Genomic DNA, 19182 nt, shown 5'->3' with positions numbered 1-19182 from the left:
AAACAGTACGGAACACAACCGCCACAAGAACGCCTAAGCCACCCCCCCACTGAATGCCCTCTACACACACTCACACCACACCACACACACACACACACACACACACACGGACACCGACACGGACACGCACACTCACACAGAACCACCGAACCACCAGCCCTCAGAGAGAAACAGAAGTTGAGTGCCGTTGTGCCTGTCATTTTACGTCACCCTTTGCAAAGTTCTCTGGATTCAAAGGAAATCGCATATTGAGCGTGGGGATCGGCTGACCGTCCCTCCAAGGCTCCTGAGGCCGAAGGGGAGGGTGGGCTGGGGGATATTGACTTGGGGGCAGTCGAGGCCGCAAGGTGGGCACTGTGCCGAAGGAATGAAATGAAGTAACTTAACTGAGCTGTCGAATGGTGCTCATCAAAGAAAGGCACGTCAGGTGCCTCACGGATTCAAGGCCGGTGTCATGAGAAGTGAATTGGGCCTGGTGGTGCAGCGTCCGATCCCAGGGCTTGGGAGGTGAAAGCAGGAAGGCTGCTTCCAGGAGAGCCCCTGACTCCCACAGCCTCAGGATAACTAAGTGAGGAAAGGAGCCGTGGAGGAGGTACCAAGAGGGCAGATGCGGTGCAAGCCAGCGTAAGGCATTCCCAGGCGAGCCCTAGGAAAGGATTGCAACCCAAGGCGGCCCAAGGCCACGCACTCTCGCCCAGGCCAAGCCGGTGGAAGGCAATGTAGCCCACACAGCCCTAGGGAAGCCGTCCCGACCCAAGGCAGCATCGCACGACCCAGTGCAGCGCAGTGCAACGCGATGCGAGGCCAGGCGAGGCCAGGCCAGGCCAGGCGCGGCCAGGCAGTGCGGTGGGTGCGTTGCCTCGCCTCGCCTGGCCTGGGGTCGCGTTGCCTTGCCGGCCTCGCCTCGCGTGGTTCCCGGGGTGCAGGGCACTGCCGTGCAGGGCGCTGCGGGGTGTTGCAGAGCAGCGCAGTGCAAGGGCAATGAAGGCCGAGAGGGTTTAGGGCAGGGAAGTAGCAGACAGCGAGGTGGCCAGGGGTGCGGCGCTTGTCCTGTGTCAGGTGCCAGTCGCGAGCGAGGCGTGAAGGAGAGGGGCGAGCCCATGGAGACGGGAGTGGCTTGTGATGTCGGTGGCGGGCCGCTTGTTGGGGGAAGAGAAGTGAAGTGAAGTGAAGTGAAGTGAAGTGAAGGAAGGAGGGAGCAAAGAGGTGTGAGGCGAGGCTAAGGTGGCTGTTCCCGAGAGAGAGGATGGTCCGGGCAGCCGGGCCCGGCGCTGGCGCTGTCCGTCGGTGGGGACGGGGCTGTGAGGGCAGGGTCGCGTGAGCAGGGGGGTGAGTGGGCGCTTGGCAGCGGGGCGCGTGCGGGGTTGGAGGGTGCGAGCGCTGGGCGGCGGCTGGGCGGGCCGGAGGTCCGGGCGAGGCGGAGCAGGGTAGGCGGGTAGGTTGTCCGGGAGGCTTGTGTCTGAAGGGGGCGTGCGAGTGTTGCGTGCGGGCTAGGGAGTTGAGAGTGGAGTAGGGGTGTGTCGGCTGGGGCCGCGGGCAAGCGAAGAGGAAAAAGGAAAAAAAAAAAAAGTGTAGCCCAGGCTGGCCTCGAACTCGTGATCCTCCTGCCTCATCCTCTTCGCCTCGTTGATTACCGGCGTGCGCCACCACGACCGGCGCTCAACGCCTCGGCAAAACAGCTACTCGAGGCTGCTGACGCCAGCCGGCCTCCCCGGCGCTCCCGCGGGCGGGGCCGCAGGGGGCGGGGCCCGCTCCTCCACACCGCCCCGCCCGCCAGCCCTTCTCCACCGCCAGCGCGCCGCCGCCCGCGCAACCGCCTCTCCCCAAAGCCCCCACCCACCCCTCGCGCGCTGCACTCCTCCCCAACACACACGCACACGCACACGCACGCCCCACGACTGCCCAGGACCGGCTCCCCCCTCCCCCGCCGACTCGCTCGGCACGGCCCGGAACACACCCGCCCGCCCGCCCGGGACCCTTCTGCGCCCGAGCGCGCCCTCACGGTCACTTCGGGAAGCGCAACCTGCGCCGCCTCCCGCTCTCCTGGGAGGCCTGGCCCAGGCCTGGCCTTGCGGGCCCCCTCCCACCCCAGCTCTGGCCCGCCGGCCCGCCAGCTCTCTGCCCTCCGTTCCATTCAGCCCCTGCTCTTCACCGCTCTACTCTTCCTCGCACGGCCCTCGCACGCGGCCCACGTCGCAGGGACTGACTGACTGACTGACTGACTGACTGCCACCAGCCTGCACCTTCACCTCTGCCCTTTGTCCCTCCCTCTCCACTGTGCTGCCTCACTTGGGAGACCAACTTGGGGAAAAAAGTCTCCAACTGTCCATTTGTGGGAAGGAGGCCTTTGGCCCTCGTCCGTCTCCTCCGTTCTTGTCAAGGGCCTCCCAGCCCGCCAGCACTGAGGACGGCGGCCACCTGTCCTCTCCTCCAGGCACCGCCTGGGTTGGTGCCAGCCCAATCAGCAAGGAGAGCCCAGCGACTCACACGGGCCCCTGCTCGTGCTGGGGCTGGCCTAGGACGCCTGGCCTCGCTCGCTTCTGACACCCAGGTCCCAGCCCGTGTCTCCAGCCAGCAGAGGCTGGCCTGCCGGGTCGGGTGGGCTGTGGGCAGATCGGTTGCTGCTGCCTGGCGCAGGGCTCCCCGAATGGAGTGCACGTGGCCGCCTCCTGTGGACCGGCCCTCCCTCTCTTCTCCCTGGTTCGAGTCGGCACACCTGCCTCCAGGAGCCCTGGGGCTGCGGGGAGGGGAGCACCCACCCCATGGGAACCTTCAGGAACCTTGGGGCTGCAGTCCCGGGAGGATCCCTCCAGGGTCACCGGGGCAGGCCCCTTGGCAGGGGACGCAGGCTGTGGGCCCATGGGCGCCTGCTTGCACCTGACTTCGGGTGTGCTGGGCTTACTGGGCACCGGAGGACATCCTCCTCACGGGAAAGAAAGGCTTTGCTCGGGCGGCTGGAGGAGGCGCCTCTCCCGCGCCCTGTCCGAAACTTCCACCCCCAGCCCCCTTCTCTTTGCTCTAGGACTTGACCCCCTCTGGAATCCTCAGGCACGGCAGAGGTCTCATGGTCTGCCTCCCTCCTTCCCTCGCTCCCTACCCCTGCCCCCCCTCCCCGCTCAACCTGCCCATCCGTCCATCCATCCACCCTTCTGTCCATCTCTCCATCTCTGCAGGCATGCACGCATGCATCCATCCATCCATGCATCCATCCATCGTCTCTCCATCCATCATCCACCCACCCATCCATCCATCCACCCATCCCTCCATGCATCTATCCATCCATCCGTCCACGTCTCCATCCATCCAGGCATGCATCCATCGTCTCTCCATCCATCCACGCATCCATCCATCGTGTCTCCATCCGTCCATCCATCGTCTCTCCATCCATCCATCCCTCCATGCATCCATCCACGTCTCCATCCATCCACTCATCCATCTGCCCACCTGCCCGCCCCTCCCTCTCTTCAGAGACATCTGGAGACTTCTGCTCTTTGGCTGCGGCGAATGGCGTTGCCGAGAAGACACGCGCGTTCTCCCGTGCCTCTGCTTGGGACGCGAGTGGGGAAGACCTGCTTGAGTCCAGCAGGCCCAAGTTCGCCTCAGGCCTCTGGCCCGGATCTCTTCTGGGAGGGTGCTGGACGGGTGCCGGAAAGCGGAGGAGGGAGGGCCGCCCGAGGCCGGCCAGGGTCCACGAGGGCAGCCGAGTTCAAGGTCTTCCGCAGGGATGGGGCCAGGGCCTTTGGGAAGCCTCACTGTAGGGTACGCACAGCCCGGCACGGGCAAGGCCTCGGGACCTCTGCTCCCCTCTGTGGCAACTGACCCGGGTCTGCGCAGCCGGGGGACCTGAGTGTGCCGTTCCCCGGCGGTCAGTCGCTTCAGCCTGGGCTGACCAAGAAACCGAGGACTTTCTCTTCTCCCCAGACTGAAGGCCCGACAGCCCAGTCCTCCACGCTCAGGCCCTGGGCCCGTCATCCCGGTCTTCCCGTGACATGGCCCACTAGGGTTGCTTTCTTAGGGAAGCCAGAGGCCTCATTTGGGTCATCCATCCATCCATCCACCCATCCATCCGTCTCTGGATGCATGCATCCATGCATCCGTTCCTGCTGACACAGTGCTGCTCTCCACCCCCGGCCTGGCGAGCAAGATGTGGCTTGGCACTTGCCGGCCCCCACGCGGTGAGGTTCCCGGGGTTGTCCTAGGGAAAGCTTGGGAAAAGGAGTCTCGCTCCCAGGTGCACACTTGGTTTTGGTTTTGTTTCTCTAAGGCTCCCCCTCGGCTCCCCCCCCCCCCCCCCGACGCAAGTGGCTCATGGTGGTGGTGGTGGAAGGAAAGCCGCGGGGGCGGAGGAGGGACAGGTGAGCACGCGCTCTTCCTCCATCCCTGAGTCTAGGGCCTGAGAGGACCAGGGGCCCTTGGGCTGGGCTGGATGATGTTGCCGTGCACATGGCTGCACAACAGGGAAAGGCCTGTTCCCTGGCAAAGCTTGCCGCCTCCAGGTTGAACCCGGGAGACCCAGTTGTCCCTAAAGCGCTGCTTGGCACGGATGGTCACAGTGGCCCCGGAGTCTCCACTGTGGGCCATGGCCCCAATTCCCCTCCCTCTACCACGAGGAGGTGGGAAACACTGCCATTTGCACCTCCTGGACGGCCTGGGTCTCCCACGGCCCTAGGGTGGCAGCTCCAGCTTGCCCGGGACTCAAAGGGCACCTCTTTAGGGTCTGCGGGTGGGCCCTGCGGGCCCCCGTGGCTCTGGCCTGGGGCGGGAGCCTCCCGGGGACAGACTTGTGCCAAGCCATTTGACGGTCACGGCTTGACACAGTCTGGCGGCCCAGGAGCTCGTCCCTGCCAAGAGCAACCTCTCCACGGCCAGGACACTCTCCTCCCGGAGCGGCGGCTGCGATCAGCTCACCTTGTGCCGTCGGGGGGCTGGCCACCCACCCCCCTGGCACACGGCACTCGTCGTTTCTGAGCGTTTTGGGAACGCCTCGCCTCGGACCCCAGCTCTTGTCCCTCGTGCCCACGTGCCCCCATCAGCCCCGACCGGGTGGCGGACGGAGGTTTGCGGCCCACGGGGAAAGCGGGCAGGCTTCCCCGAGGCACTCAACGCTGTGGACCCAGTAGAACCATCCCGGGAGAGCCGCTCCCAGGAGAGTGTAGGACGGTGCGGCTCCTGTGGCAATCGGTGCGTTGCTTCCTCCTCAGAGAGAGTTCGGGAGGTGGATGGAGGCACGCACGGCCACGGCCGCGTGGAGGAAGGAACGTGGAGAGTGATCACGAGATCAGGCCCGGGCTATCTGCCCAAAAGGAGCGGAGGCAGGGACTTGAACAGATCTCTGGCCTGTCGTGGGCCTCCCGTTCTTTGCCTGTGGCTTCACGATAGCCAAAAGGTAGAAGCGACCAAGTGACCTTGGGTGGACCAAGGGCTGAAGGAAAGGTGCTCCGTGCACACTCTGCCATAGGACACAGCCCGGAGAAGGACGGAAAGAAAAGGCAAGCTCTCCTATGGGATGCAGACCCGAGGAGCCGCGGCAAAGGGAAAGGAGCCGCACTCGGGCTGGCACAAATCTGTGGGGCGGCTGGAGGGTGTGGGGCCGAGGGTGACGCCAATGGAAGCCTGTGGGCTCCCCGTCTGCCGTGTGCCCCTGTCCGCGGTGAAAAACAGTACGGAACACAACCGCCACAAGAACGCCTAAGCCACCCCCCCACTGAATGCCCTCTACACACACTCACACCACACCACACACACACACACACACACACACACACACACACACGGACACCGACACGGACACGCACACTCACACAGAACCACCGAACCACCAGCCCTCAGAGAGAAACAGAAGTTGAGTGCCGTTGTGCCTGTCATTTTACGTCACCCTTTGCAAAGTTCTCTGGATTCAAAGGAAATCGCATATTGAGCGTGGGGATCGGCTGACCGTCCCTCCAAGGCTCCTGAGGCCGAAGGGGAGGGTGGGCTGGGGGATATTGACTTGGGGGCAGTCGAGGCCGCAAGGTGGGCACTGTGCCGAAGGAATGAAATGAAGTAACTTAACTGAGCTGTCGAATGGTGCTCATCAAAGAAAGGCACGTCAGGTGCCTCACGGATTCAAGGCCGGTGTCATGAGAAGTGAATTGGGCCTGGTGGTGCAGCGTCCGATCCCAGGGCTTGGGAGGTGAAAGCAGGAAGGCTGCTTCCAGGAGAGCCCCTGACTCCCACAGCCTCAGGATAACTAAGTGAGGAAAGGAGCCGTGGAGGAGGTACCAAGAGGGCAGATGCGGTACAAGCCAGCGTAAGGCATTCCCAGGCGAGCCCTAGGAAAGGATTGCAACCCAAGGCGGCCCAAGGCCACGCACTCTCGCCCAGGCCAAGCCGGTGGAAGGCAATGTAGCCCACACAGCCCTAGGGAAGCCGTCCCGACCCAAGGCAGCATCGCACGACCCAGTGCAGCGCAGTGCAACGCGATGCGAGGCCAGGCGAGGCGAGGCCAGGCCAGGCGCGGCCAGGCAGTGCGGTGGGTGCGTTGCCTCGCCTCGCCTGGCCTGGGGTCGCGTTGCCTTGCCGGCCTCGCCTCGCGTGGTTCCCGGGGTGCAGGGCACTGCCGTGCAGGGCGCTGCGGGGTGTTGCAGAGCAGCGCAGTGCAAGGGCAATGAAGGCCGAGAGGGTTTAGGGCAGGGAAGTAGCAGACAGCGAGGTGGCCAGGGGTGCGGCGCTTGTCCTGTGTCAGGTGCCAGTCGCGAGCGAGGCGTGAAGGGGAGGGGCGAGCCCATGGAGACGGGAGTGGCTTGTGATGTCGGTGGCGGGCCGCTTGTTGGGGGAAGAGAAGTGAAGTGAAGTGAAGTGAAGTGAAGGAAGGAGGGAGCAAAGAGGTGTGAGGCGAGGCTAAGGTGGTTGTTCCCGAGAGAGAGGATGGTCCGGGCAGCCGGGCCCGGCGCTGGCGCTGTCCGTCGGTGGGGACGGGGCTGTGAGGGCAGGGTCGCGTGAGCAGGGGGGTGAGTGGGCGCTTGGCAGCGGGGCGCGTGCAGGGTTGGAGGGTGCGAGCGCTGGGCGGCGGCTGGGCGGGCCGGAGGTCCGGGCGAGGCGGAGCAGGGTAGGCGGGTAGGTTGTCCGGGAGGCTTGTGTCTGAAGGGGGCGTGCGAGTGTTGAGTGCGGGCTAGGGAGTTGAGAGTGGAGTAGGGGTGTGTCGGCTGGGGCGGCGGGCAAGCGAAGAGGAAAAAGGAAAAGAAAGAAAGTGTAGCCCAGGCTGGCCTCGAACTCGTGATCCTCCTGCCTCATTCTCTTCGCCTCGTTGATTACCGGCGTGCGCCACCACGACCGGCGCTCAACGCTTCGGCAAAACAGCTACTCGAGGCTGCTGACGCAAGCCGGCCTCCCTTGCGCTTCTTTGGGCCCATTGTCTGGTAATTCTCTTCACGGTGTTTTGCCCTCGGTTTTAGAATATATATCTAGGATTTCTTTTGCATTGTTGTCCTGGCGGTTCATATTGTTTTTGTGGAATTATACTTACCGTTTTATGCTTTCTATTTATTTATTATTGTAATTATTATTATTTTAACAAATTCTGTATACCTTTGTGCGCTTCTCTGGTGGACGGATTCCGTCCATAGCTTGAAGTCTTTCTGTGTCGGTGCCTAAACATAGTTAAGAAGCTTAATAGTGAATACATGATGTCGTTTCCGCTCCTCAACTGCCAAGTTCTCTAAACATGGAGCAAATATGCAGAGGTAACTTGAGGATGTGTGGGGGCGGTTGTTGTTGTTCATATTGTTTTCGTCCGTGGTATGGGAGTCAGAAAGGAGTGCACCCTTCGGTTTCATCCCTATTGTTTCATGGGCTGTTCGACTTCTTTCCTATATCGCGGGTAACCCATGGTTTGTTGCACGTTCCAGAACCATCTTCAATTTTCGGTGTCCCATTGTACACCAAATCCAGAGAGGCGAATTCCGGCCCGTCCTGCGATGCTGCTTTTGGATCGTCCTCTTTTTGGGTAGCCATACTCTCTGAACCTTCTGAGGTTAAAACAAATCCTGTCACTTCTTCACCCTTTCAGATCTTCCACCGCCTACCTTGGGAGTTCTTGCAGTACTGTAGGGCGCTGCTGTTTTGCATGTAAATCACCCAGAATCCTCCGAGCCAATTTTTTTTTTTTAATCTCCTTCAAATTCGTTGTTATATAAAGCATTTATTTTTAGTATAGTCAGTGTGTTTTTTTGTTTTAGTTTGAATTATATCTTTGTTTAATAGGTACATTTGTACATTATAAAAAAAAATTTTTTTTTAATCCTCACTGTAAGTGTAAAAGCTTTTTCTTTTTTGCCTCTTATATATTACACTGCTTATCCTTTGCTTCTGGCTGGTCCGAAAGCAGTGGTGTTCACAACTAATTGATCACAACCAGTTACAGATTTCTTTGTTCCTTCTCCACTCCCACTGCTTCACTTGACCAGCCTTTTGCTGGGTGAAAGCAGAAGAACATCTGTTTATTTGGCTTGTGTTTTTCCTCTTGGACAGCACTAGGTTGTCTAACAGAGTTTTTAAACACATCAGAAAACTCATTATGCAACTCCACCATGAAGATCCCTAGGTTTAGGTAACATAAGGAATGAACTATACCCATGCCCCTCCTTGTCAAGGTGTCAGACAGGAAAAGACAGCAAGAGACAGCGTAGGTAACAGAAATTTGTACATTAAGATTGTGCTTCACTCTACAGAACAAAAACCCTTGTATTTTGTGCATAAGTTTGAAGGAAGGAAAGCACACGGCTGTTACCTAGAAATGATGCTATCTTCCTTTGTGAGTGGATGAAAACTCTTCACAGTTCTTTATGCATTTCTCAGACACCAAATTTCTTGGTATTGACTCTAAGATCTACTTCTCCAAGCTCTTCTTTTCTCTTAAAAGGTACAGATTTTGATATGGAAGAAAATCCCCATTTCTGATATGAAATGGATTTTGCAAATCAGAATTATTTTGGCTTCAACTATTGTGTATGCAATAATCAAAAGACCTTCCATGAAACATCTGGGGCAAAATTGTACTAAGATGATATTTACTGTTATCTGAAATTTAGTCTTAATTAGTCTAACTGTGTCTCCCTAAATGCCAGACCCTGTCTCCAAAAACAATGCAAAAGCACTGGAAACTGATCTACAAATGTAGGTTAGTGGTAGAGCACTTGCCTAACACCAGCAAGACCCTGGTTTCAATCCTCAGAATCACAAAAAAAAAAAATAGAGTGTTGAACTGGTGGAGCTTATGGGAGATGTTTGTGTCGAGAGAACCTTCATGAGTGGATTCAAAGGGCTTGCAAGTCCTTTCTTCGGCTGTTATGCCATGTTTGTTTTGCTCTTCCACCTGCTGCTGTTCGAGGACACAGAAAGAAAGTCCTTATTAGTTGACTGTGCCTTCATTTTAGACTTCTCAGACTCTAGAACTGTTAGAAAATAAATTTCTGTTCATTATAAATTCCCTAATCTGGGGTATTGTGTTATAGCAGCACAAAACAGACTAAGACAACTAGAGATCCTATATTTTATCTGGAGACCCTATCTTAGTTAAACATATCTTCAGAAAGAACCAACTCCAAATTATTTTCTCTCTAGAGTTATTATACTACTTTGGGCTGCCCTCCATTGTTTCATTGGGCATTCATTATTGCTTTGTAGATATTATTATCTAATTAGGAATCTTCTGGAGATAGGATATGTATATCAAGATGGATGGAATTGTGCACTCCCATTACCTGTGGAATAAGATCTTCCTAAAGTCACCGAAATTCACAGCTTTTCATGGTTCTTAGTTTCTGGATGGCCACATTAATGTTATCTCATGATCAAATACCTCTCTGTCTTTCTGTCTCTGTGTCTGTGTTTGTCAGCAATCTACCTATTTATATTTATGCTTTAGGTTTTTGTTTTTTTTTTTTGCAATGTTTCTGGAGCCTGGGGCACCTCAGCCATTGATTTCACGGGTATATTACCTTTGTTTATTTTTTGCTGAGTTCTCATTGTGGGGAGCAGAGTGCTATGGAAGACAAGAGGTTATTCTGGCTCTGCAAGTAAACCCACTGCCCAAGCCATCTCTCAGAACCTCAGTTTCTTCATTTGTAAAAGAGTATTGTCTGTCCTATTAACTTGACCAGGTTGCAATGAATAGTAGATGAAAGAAATAATAAAAAAATACTTTGCAACTTATAAAAAACCAATAAGAACATGATTTTTCTTTGGCAAATATTGATGATGGCTGATAAACAATTACTCTCTTGCATATTATGTATTGCCATTATTCCTGGGCAACAACAGTCCTGTGTTAATTGCTGGTGTGAGCTCATAGAAGTTCCACTTGGTTTGAACTGTAATTCAGCTGGTTCCCCTTGTCAGGGTATATCTATCACTAAGGAAGCTGTGAGGTGTACAGGAAAGGGCATGGGGGATAAGTCGAGAAGAGTTCTGGGGAGCTCTTGGGTGCTCCAAGTCTTGGCTTCCTGAGAGTGGTGCTCCTAATGAGCCCTCTGTCTTTAGGGTACCTGAAGACTGAAAGAGGAGGACCCCATGGAAACATTTGGAAAGCCCAAAAGTTCTCTCAAGGTGCCTGGGTCGCCTGCACCATTAAGGACAAACTAAAGATTTTTATTTTGTTATATATATATATATTTGTGGCAGTCATAGGATCCTTGGACATCTGCATAAGTTTATCTCACAACGCCTTGCCTCTGAGGCTGTAAGGAATGTACATTCCATGTACAAAAAGGAAAAGAAGATCAGTGTGATGACCCCCAATTTCAGATCAGGCAACCAAATGAGTTTTTCAGGATAGAACAAGAACCTATGGGCAGAAAAAGGATCAGAAAACTTCTCTGAGCTGGGTGCCAGTGGCTCACGCCTGTGAAATCCTAGCTACTCAGAAGGCAGAAATCAAGAGGATTGCAAGTTTGCAAGATCCTATCTCAAAAAATCCCTTCACAAAAAAAGGGTGGTGGAGTGGCTCAAAGTGTAGGCCCTGAGTTCAAACCCCAGAACCTCAGAAAAAGAAAGAAAGGAAGAAAGAGAGGAAGGAAGGAAGGAAGGAAGGAAGGAAAATCTCCTCTGAGACCTCAACTGGGTGTCCCACAATGACCTGTGCCCCATCACATCACATGTTCTCCCCCCTCCCTTTTGGAGGTACTAGGGTTTGAGATCAGGGTCTCACACTTGCTAGGCAGGTACTCCACCATGGCTTGAGCCAGACACTCAGCTCATATGTTCTTTGTTTTCATTGTCTTGGATTTGATTTTTCTTCCTCCAAAATGCTTTCTCTCTGAGGGTGTTCATAGCTCTATCTTTAACACATAACAGGAGACAGAGGCAGAAGGATCAAGTTTGAGGCCAAGCTGGGCTACATATCCAGACCCTATGTCCAAAAGCAAAACAAAACAAACAAACATACAAAGAAAAGTGGGTGTGATGATTCACACTTGTAATCTTAGCTGTTGGAAGACTGAGATCAGGAAGATCTCAGTTCCAGCCAGCCCAGGCAAACAGTTCACAAGACACACACCACCCCACAATCTCCAAAATAACCAGAACAAAATGAACTTAGAGGTATGGCCCCAGTGGTAGAGGTGCCTGCTTTGCAAGTGCAAAGTCCTGAGTTCAAACTCCAGTCACACCAAAAAAAGAAAAAGTATTGTTAACTTTGAAGTGTCTTCTAGTTTTTTCTATTGCATATTGTGAATATTTTCAAATATCAGTCTTCACTCAGACTGATATTAAAATGGTTTAAAATCCTTATATGTCTACTAACGCTTTTCCCTTTATTTCTTTTTGCTTCTCATTTAGCAAATATAGAAATTAAATAAAATGACTTATATATTAAAAAATGGAAGAAAAAAGTTCCCCCCCCATTTGTTTCCTTTGATCTCTTAGGACGTATGCTATCTATTTAGCATATATTATCAGGTTTTTACTTATGCATTTACTTTGGTCTTAATGGGTTTTCCCAAGTCCATTGTTAGTTCCTAGTGGGAAAAAACTGTACAGTAGTTTCCTTTTTCTATATTTCCACCTCTTAACTCACTGATACAAATTACAGTATTGCTACTGGGTGGTGTTGATTTTCAAAAGTTTTAAATTAAGATAAAACCAAGAATAGAATACCTGGAAAGGGTTGATTTGCAAAAGACTAGTCAAGTGCAGTAGTGAGAAGGGGGGAAAGTGTAGAACAAGGAGTTCAATCTGTAACTGACTGTGAACAATCAATTGAGATAACTCACTACCTTCGGACCAGCCAAGAGCTGTGGCTACGGCTTAAAGTAGTTAAAGGCCAAATATCTTTACACTTTTACCTTAGGGTGTCCCACTAGCTGTAATGTAGCACTGACTACATTTATCGTCTCAATGCCAAACATCCTCTAAGAACTTCCCAAAGATCTAGTCATCAATAAGTAGGATGAATGTATTCAATAATAATAATCAGAATCTGCTGACTCTTACTGAGCATCCTGGGAACCAAAACATGCAAATTTAGCATCTCGTCACCAGGGCGTCTCTCTCCTGTGAGCCCTGAGTGGATGAGTCACCACAGTGTGTGAGAGCGCTGCCAATCGGTGCTGACCTCTTTTGTCTTGTGCTTTCTGCCTCTGTAAACCCAAGCAGAACTGTGTGACCTGGAAGCTTTCCCGTGTCATGGTGTCCTCCCCTCAGAACAGAACTGCCTCCCCCACTGCCCTACCTCCTCCCCAAACCCCAACTGATAAAAGCCAAACCAAACAGAAGGCACAACACCAGGACCCAGGGATGCTCCTGAGGACTTCAGACTTGACCTGAGCAAAGACAGCAGAGGGTCAGAAACAAAAGGCAGGTGGAGTCTATTCCTACAAAAGTGTCAGAGGCACAGTTCTGAAGGATCTGATGTTCACCCACATGCAAAAAACAGCAAAAGGAACAGCAGCAATCCATGTGATTGGAGCAACGAAGGCAGGAATGTTCCTTCTGCTGTGAGCTGCCCAGCAGTAGGTGGGCAAGGAAGATGGGCAGCTGCCTTTGGTGTCTCAGATCTCCAGGTCCAAGCAAAGTGTCCCCTGAGAACCCCAAGCTGATGGGAAAGTAGAATTATAGACCCTCCAATCCATGGCAGGGGCTCAATAAATGTGTTGAGGGAATGAATGAACGAGATTAAGGCTATATGCCAACCCAGAAAAACAGGCATAGGTAAATGTCTTTACTTTCAACAGATGGGGGGAAATGAGAGTAAGTTTTTACGTAAACGACAATCTCTAAATTAACATTGCTCTCTAGCAAAATTCCAGAATGGATTAAGAACAAGGCAGTTATCTATTGGGAACCAACTTGGAATTAATGGGAGAGTGGCACACTATAAATACATGGATACAGGACTGGAGGTGTGGCCCCAGCCGCAGAGCATCTGCTTTGCAAGTGCAAGGCCCTGAGCTCAAATCCCAGTACAGAAAGAAAAAAACAAAAAAAAGATGGGTACATGGTTTCCTTTGTGGGTGAAAATGACTTGGAATTAGGAAGTTGCACAACTTTGAGAATGCCCCTGAACTGTACACTTAAAAACTGAATTTTTAAAAGCTACTAGATTCCATCTCAATTTCTTTTTTCTTTTTTTTGTCTTTAATAGCCCTGCTGGCTCTGGGTGGGTGGGTATAGGGGGTCCTGTGGCCATGGTAGATGGCCCTATAGAGGAGACCAAGAGGACTGTGGGGCCAAGGTCATGCTCCCTTGACCCTTGGACTTGTGCATATGTTCAATCACAGAAAACCCTGTGATACAGCAAGGGTGGCACTGCTCCTTCCCAGGTACCAAATCCTGGTAAATAAAGAGGAGAGGACAAGGCTGCTGTGGGTGACCGGAGTTGCTTTTTAAAGCTGTCTTAAGTAGATGATGGAGGTACTGTGGTTGAAAAATCTTTCTGATAGTCTGAAAGTCTAATCTGTTTTTTAACCCAGGGCAAAGAAATGGGATTTTCTCCTGATTTTATCATTAAAAAAAATCCCCTCCCCAAAACTCTCAAAGTTTTGTTTGGAACAGGGTCTGGTTATATAGCTCAGGCTGGCTTCCAACTCACCATCCTCTTGCTTCAGCCTCCCTAGGGCTGGGATTACAGGCATAGACCACCATGCCTGGCTTTAAGAGGTCCTTTTTTCCCCATTTATGTATCCTTCCTGCCTTAGTGACATTCCCACAATCTTTTCTGTCCTTTCAAAATTTACCTGTGGTGAGCCCTTTTTTGTCAGATCTTGCAGACCGCAATCTGAGGCCATTTGTCCTGGTATGCAATGGTCAGGGCCTGTGGTCACTGCCACACATGTTCCCAGTTTCCTCTGGAGTCTGGGTGGTTTCTCAAGTCACCTCCTAGGTTTTACAAAGTGCCAAGCCTTGGCATTCCTGAGGCTGGGGAGCAGGGTACATAAAGTCTTACTTAACAAGCTGCCAAGTTTGTCTGTACTTTGGGCATATTGCAGTTTAGAATCAGTGAGCTACTAGATCTCTGAACTATAGATAAACAGCTGCCACCAACACCAGGACACCACCTATATGGACAGGACTGAAAAGGCATGCAGCCAAGAAATGCCCAGTATGGCATCCAATATGGCAACACTCATGCTAAGACGTGATGATGTCTAGAGCAGCCTGCCACAGACACCCACCTGGATCATACTCAAGGGTGTAACCAATCAACAGAGGACTAAATAACATAAGAGGGGAACACCCTGAGGAAAAAAGACATATAAAAAGGGTGCCTGCTGAGGTCCCAGCAGAATGCACTTTCCAACGTCCTCTGATACTCACTACGTACTAGCATCAAGGGACTCTCTCCTTGCCAGAAGAGCTTCCTCTCATGAGTAAGAGAGGTCTTGCTGTGTGGTAGCTCTGCCTCCCATGCAGATCGAGCTCCCAGCAAACTCAGCCTGACAGCTTGGTGAGCCTCCCTTGTGGAGCACAAGCCTTACCTGCCATGGTGCCTTGCGAGGTGACCAACTGTGTGCCAGTGACTCCCTCTTGGACCTTCTAAGTATGCATTTGAAGTGTGAAATAAATGTTGCATTGACCCAAGTGTCTGAGTGGTCTTTGAGGGACATTGCTGGGGTTTCATTGCCTCCACCCTCAGTCTGCCTTGGACAATATCCCAATCCCACCGTAGGGACACTTGCCCAGGTTCAGGACACAGCTAATTTCCCTTGTGGGAAGGAGGACAAAACTCTGTTCAAGACAAACATCATTCATGGGGTTTCAGAATGCAATGGTGGCATGACTCTTACCTTCTTGTGTCTGAGCTACTCTTTACCTCCTATTTTACCACAAACAGACATGGGACGCCCCCACCACACACAAACGTGGAGAATACCAAAAATGGCTACAAGGAAGTCAGGGTTCTTCCTTGTGACTCACCTGATAATTAAACCGAAACCTCCATCTGGAACTGGAACCACAAAAGTAAGGTTGGGGAGAGGCTTTCAGTTGCAGCTAGTTTGAGTTTCTGGTCAGTTTGCTGTGTGTCTTATTCAGGAATTCAATCTGGCTTTTTTCCCCCCTTTCTCTCTTCCCCATGGTGGGAAGCCCAGAGTTAACACTCCTTCAACTAACTCAGGCAATCTTCCCCTCCCACCCTTACCTCTCTCTGACCACAGGAAGAAGTAAACCTCTGTCACCTCAAGACTTAAAACCTGGATATTTTCTCTTAGAAGGAGGATGACAGAAATTTCAGACTGAATCTCACTGTCCTGTCTGTCTGGAAAATATTAACAAAACTTATTTCCTTTTCTTCAAAACCCTGCTCTCATTATTTGAGAATGGGCATTGTGAAGGGAGGGGACCAAATTTTCAGGAACACTTACTTGAGTCCCTCTTGCCTTTGAGCTGCTAAAATAAAAATAGTAATTTAGAAACACAAGATGAAATAAAAAGATACCCAAGGGCTTTCACAGCCACATGGGGATGAGAGGGCCTCTCTGACCTCTGTACCCAGCTGCGAGAGGCCTGGAATCTGACTGGTGCACTGCATCAGGGCTTCTGAAGATGGTGCTGAAACTGTCCTGCACAGTCACCTGAGACTCTGGCTCTTGCTTGCATTTGCTTCTGTGGGTCTAGATTCCTGCGAAGGCTTAAGTGGTTCTTTAATCGAGGATCACCTACCCTGCCTCCTGGCCAGGAAGATTCAGGCCAGGCACTAGTGGTTCACACCTGTAATCCTAGCTATTTGGGAGGCTAAGATCTGTAGGATTGAGGTTCCAGGCCAGCCAGGAGAAATAGTTTTTGAGGCCCCATCTCCAAAATAGCCAGAGCAAAATGGGCTGGAAGTGTGGCTCAAGAGGTACAGTGTTCGATTTGCAAGCACGAAGCTCTGAGTTCAAATTCAGTCCCACAAAAATACTAAATTTCACATAAAAATACTTTTCTTGAAAAATCAGAATAGTGACAGCATGCCTCAATTCCCACAAACAGAGCCCCCTTGAAGATTTCTAAAGTGTACCAACAGCCTTAACTCTCTTTGCTTCATAAGGACCCTTCTGGAGTGGCAGGTGAGGGCGGATCTTAAGCCATCGAAGCATTCAATCTCAGCTGAGCCCACACTGTTTTTTATATAGGAGAAAACTCAGGAAGAATAGATAGAAGGGCTCCTTTCCCACATGATTCCTCCTCCAAGTCCAGTGCCACTTTCCATAAGATCCCTGCTCAGTCTTTATTTATGAGCAAGTGGTCCTTTGTTCCCCTCTTTCTTCCACACTATCTTGGTAATTTAAGAAGGGAACAGTTGAACTGGAGAACTATGCTTTTTTTGTTTTGTGCCCAGCTAGTGAAAAGGAGAAAGCAGTGTGAAGTGGCTGCTCGGGGGCCCTCTGGGAAGGTGAGAAAGCTGGGTCTCGAGAGGGTCTACAGTTCCGTGTTGGTTTATCTAACAGTGTTCCTGGGAGTTGGTACAGCTCAATGGTAGAGTGCATGTCTTAGTATGGACAAAGCCTTTGGGTTCAATCCCCAGCTCAACAGAAACAAAACTAAGTGGCTCAGTAACCTTGTGCTTGGCTCTGAGTGGCCTCCCGCCTCTTTTCTTCCCAGACTTCTGTCACGGTTAGAATGAACATGCCATTAACAAGACTTAAAGAGGTTTTTCTAATAAGAGCCTGATATGCTCATGTGTTCATGTAGTTCTTATTTAATTTGATAAGTTCACAGGTAGTAATCTTTCCTTTGTGTAAACAAGTTATCAGAATGATGTTTTTGTTTTTGATAGGCTATGTAGCCCAGGCTGGGCTCTCTCTATGCTCCTACCTTCACTTGCTGAATGGTGACCTCCCGGGACCACCAGGTTGCCTAAGGTGGGGTGAACCAGCCCAGGTCAGAAACAGAGCAGGTCAAGACAGGGTCTCATGAATTATTTGCCTGGGCTGGCCTTGAACCTTTATCCTCCTAAACTCTGTCTCCTGAGTAGCTAGGATTACAAGTGTGAGCCACAGGTTCAAGGGGCACCCTTTGCTTTCTATTCTTTCTAGTTTTTCTGCTGCACTAATCTTAAACACTATATCCAAGGACAGAGGAACATCTGAAACTCTTGTCAGCTGGTAATACCCCCACCCCAAATAAGAGGAGGTTAAGTAACTTGTTCCAAGTCACACAGTTAAACTGTAGAACCAGCTTGGTTTTGATAATACCTAAGTCCTTCACACCTAAGAGGCACCCAATTGACAGCTTGAAAGTTTCAAAACTAAGCAACAAAAATTTCAGTTATTTCAAGCTTCTCAGAAAGGTTCACACACCGACCCTCAATGTCTGGTGTGCCTTAGAGTCCTGGAGATCAAGCACCATAGCCGATGGAGTCCATTTTGTATCCAAATTGCAGGCAGCGCACGACCCTGGCTACTAGGCTAAGTTTTCTAGGAAGGAGAAGCAAAAGCACAAGACAGGGACCAGTGCACAAGCCCCAGCTCTCTATTTGCCAAACACAGCCCGCCAGTTAGCTCTGCCCCTTCCTGTCTTCCACCTGCGAATACAACAGCCTCTCCCTCCCAGACCACTTAGTTTTGCCTAACACCCAGTCAGGCTTTTGCTAAGTATCCCATAAATGTTATTACTCTCTAAAATCTGTCTGACCATTATCACTTCGCTCCTTAAAACCAGCAGTGGTTCCCAATGTAAGGGTGGGGGGACTAGGAATTTGGGGTTTTTAAAACTTCTCTCTTCTAGCTCCAGTTCCTTGCAGGAATATCTTGGTGGGAGTGAAAATGACTTGTACCCCAAAAGCCCTGGCCCCTGGAGACTCATCTCCCAGCTATCATAACTGGGGCCCTTGGCTAAAAGTACATACTACTATTTCCTGGGTTTTGTTCCATTCTTTCTATAAATAGTAACACTGCTATGGGGAGATGACACCATAACAACCTGGTTTCCAGGTTGTATTTTCAGAGGATACATCTTCACTTTTGCCTCAATGACATGAAGCCATACTAGCTAGCTATCTTCTTCCTAACCCTTCATACTCATGTGAATTAGAAGCACCATTAGGAGAGGAACCATTTTGTTGTCCTGGCAGTGTTGAATACTAGCACTTCTGAGCAGTACCCCACACCTGTACTTCCTATGAACTTTCTGCCATGAAGTCTCTGAGGGAGGAAGTTTGAAAACAGGGCCCCTGCTCAGTATGGAAGACAGGCATGAAGGCAGCAGACTCCCGTCACACTGGAGACTGAGGATTTGAACACCTTGACCCATTCTCAGTTCTGTCTACCTTGGCCAGGCTCGTATTTATGGCAGTTTGGAAAAGGCCCCCTTCCTGAAAGACAAACTCCTTGTCCTCACCCTCCTCCTGCTCTATACCAAGGCCACTATTGAAAGAGCTGCTGCTTTGTCTTCTGACACTGTTAGGAAGGGGCAGCATAAAAGACATGAACTCCTACTCACCTTGATCCTCCAGGCCCCATGGTGTCTACAGCACCCTCCAAGTCAGGGCTGGCCCCACCCTTTTCTGCCCCTTCCCCTCCTCTGAGCCCTCATAGAAGCAGTCAGGCTTTGTCCTCTTTCCCATCATGACAGAATCTGTCACTGCATCTGAAGCCCCTCACTCTGGGTCACGATGATCTCCTCAACTCCCAAGACTTTTAGGTCAGGTGAGAGAGGAGAAGCCTACTCACCAGGCAGGGGCCTGGCCTCTCCATTACTTCCACTCAACCGTAACACTGCTAGAAAGAG

The sequence above is a fragment of the Castor canadensis genome, chromosome 2, assembly GCF_047511655.1.
Source record: "Castor canadensis chromosome 2, mCasCan1.hap1v2, whole genome shotgun sequence".
Taxonomy (NCBI): Eukaryota; Metazoa; Chordata; class Mammalia; order Rodentia; family Castoridae; genus Castor; species Castor canadensis.
The sequence above is the reverse complement of the archived record's forward strand: the minus strand, read 5'-3'. Positions refer to the sequence as shown.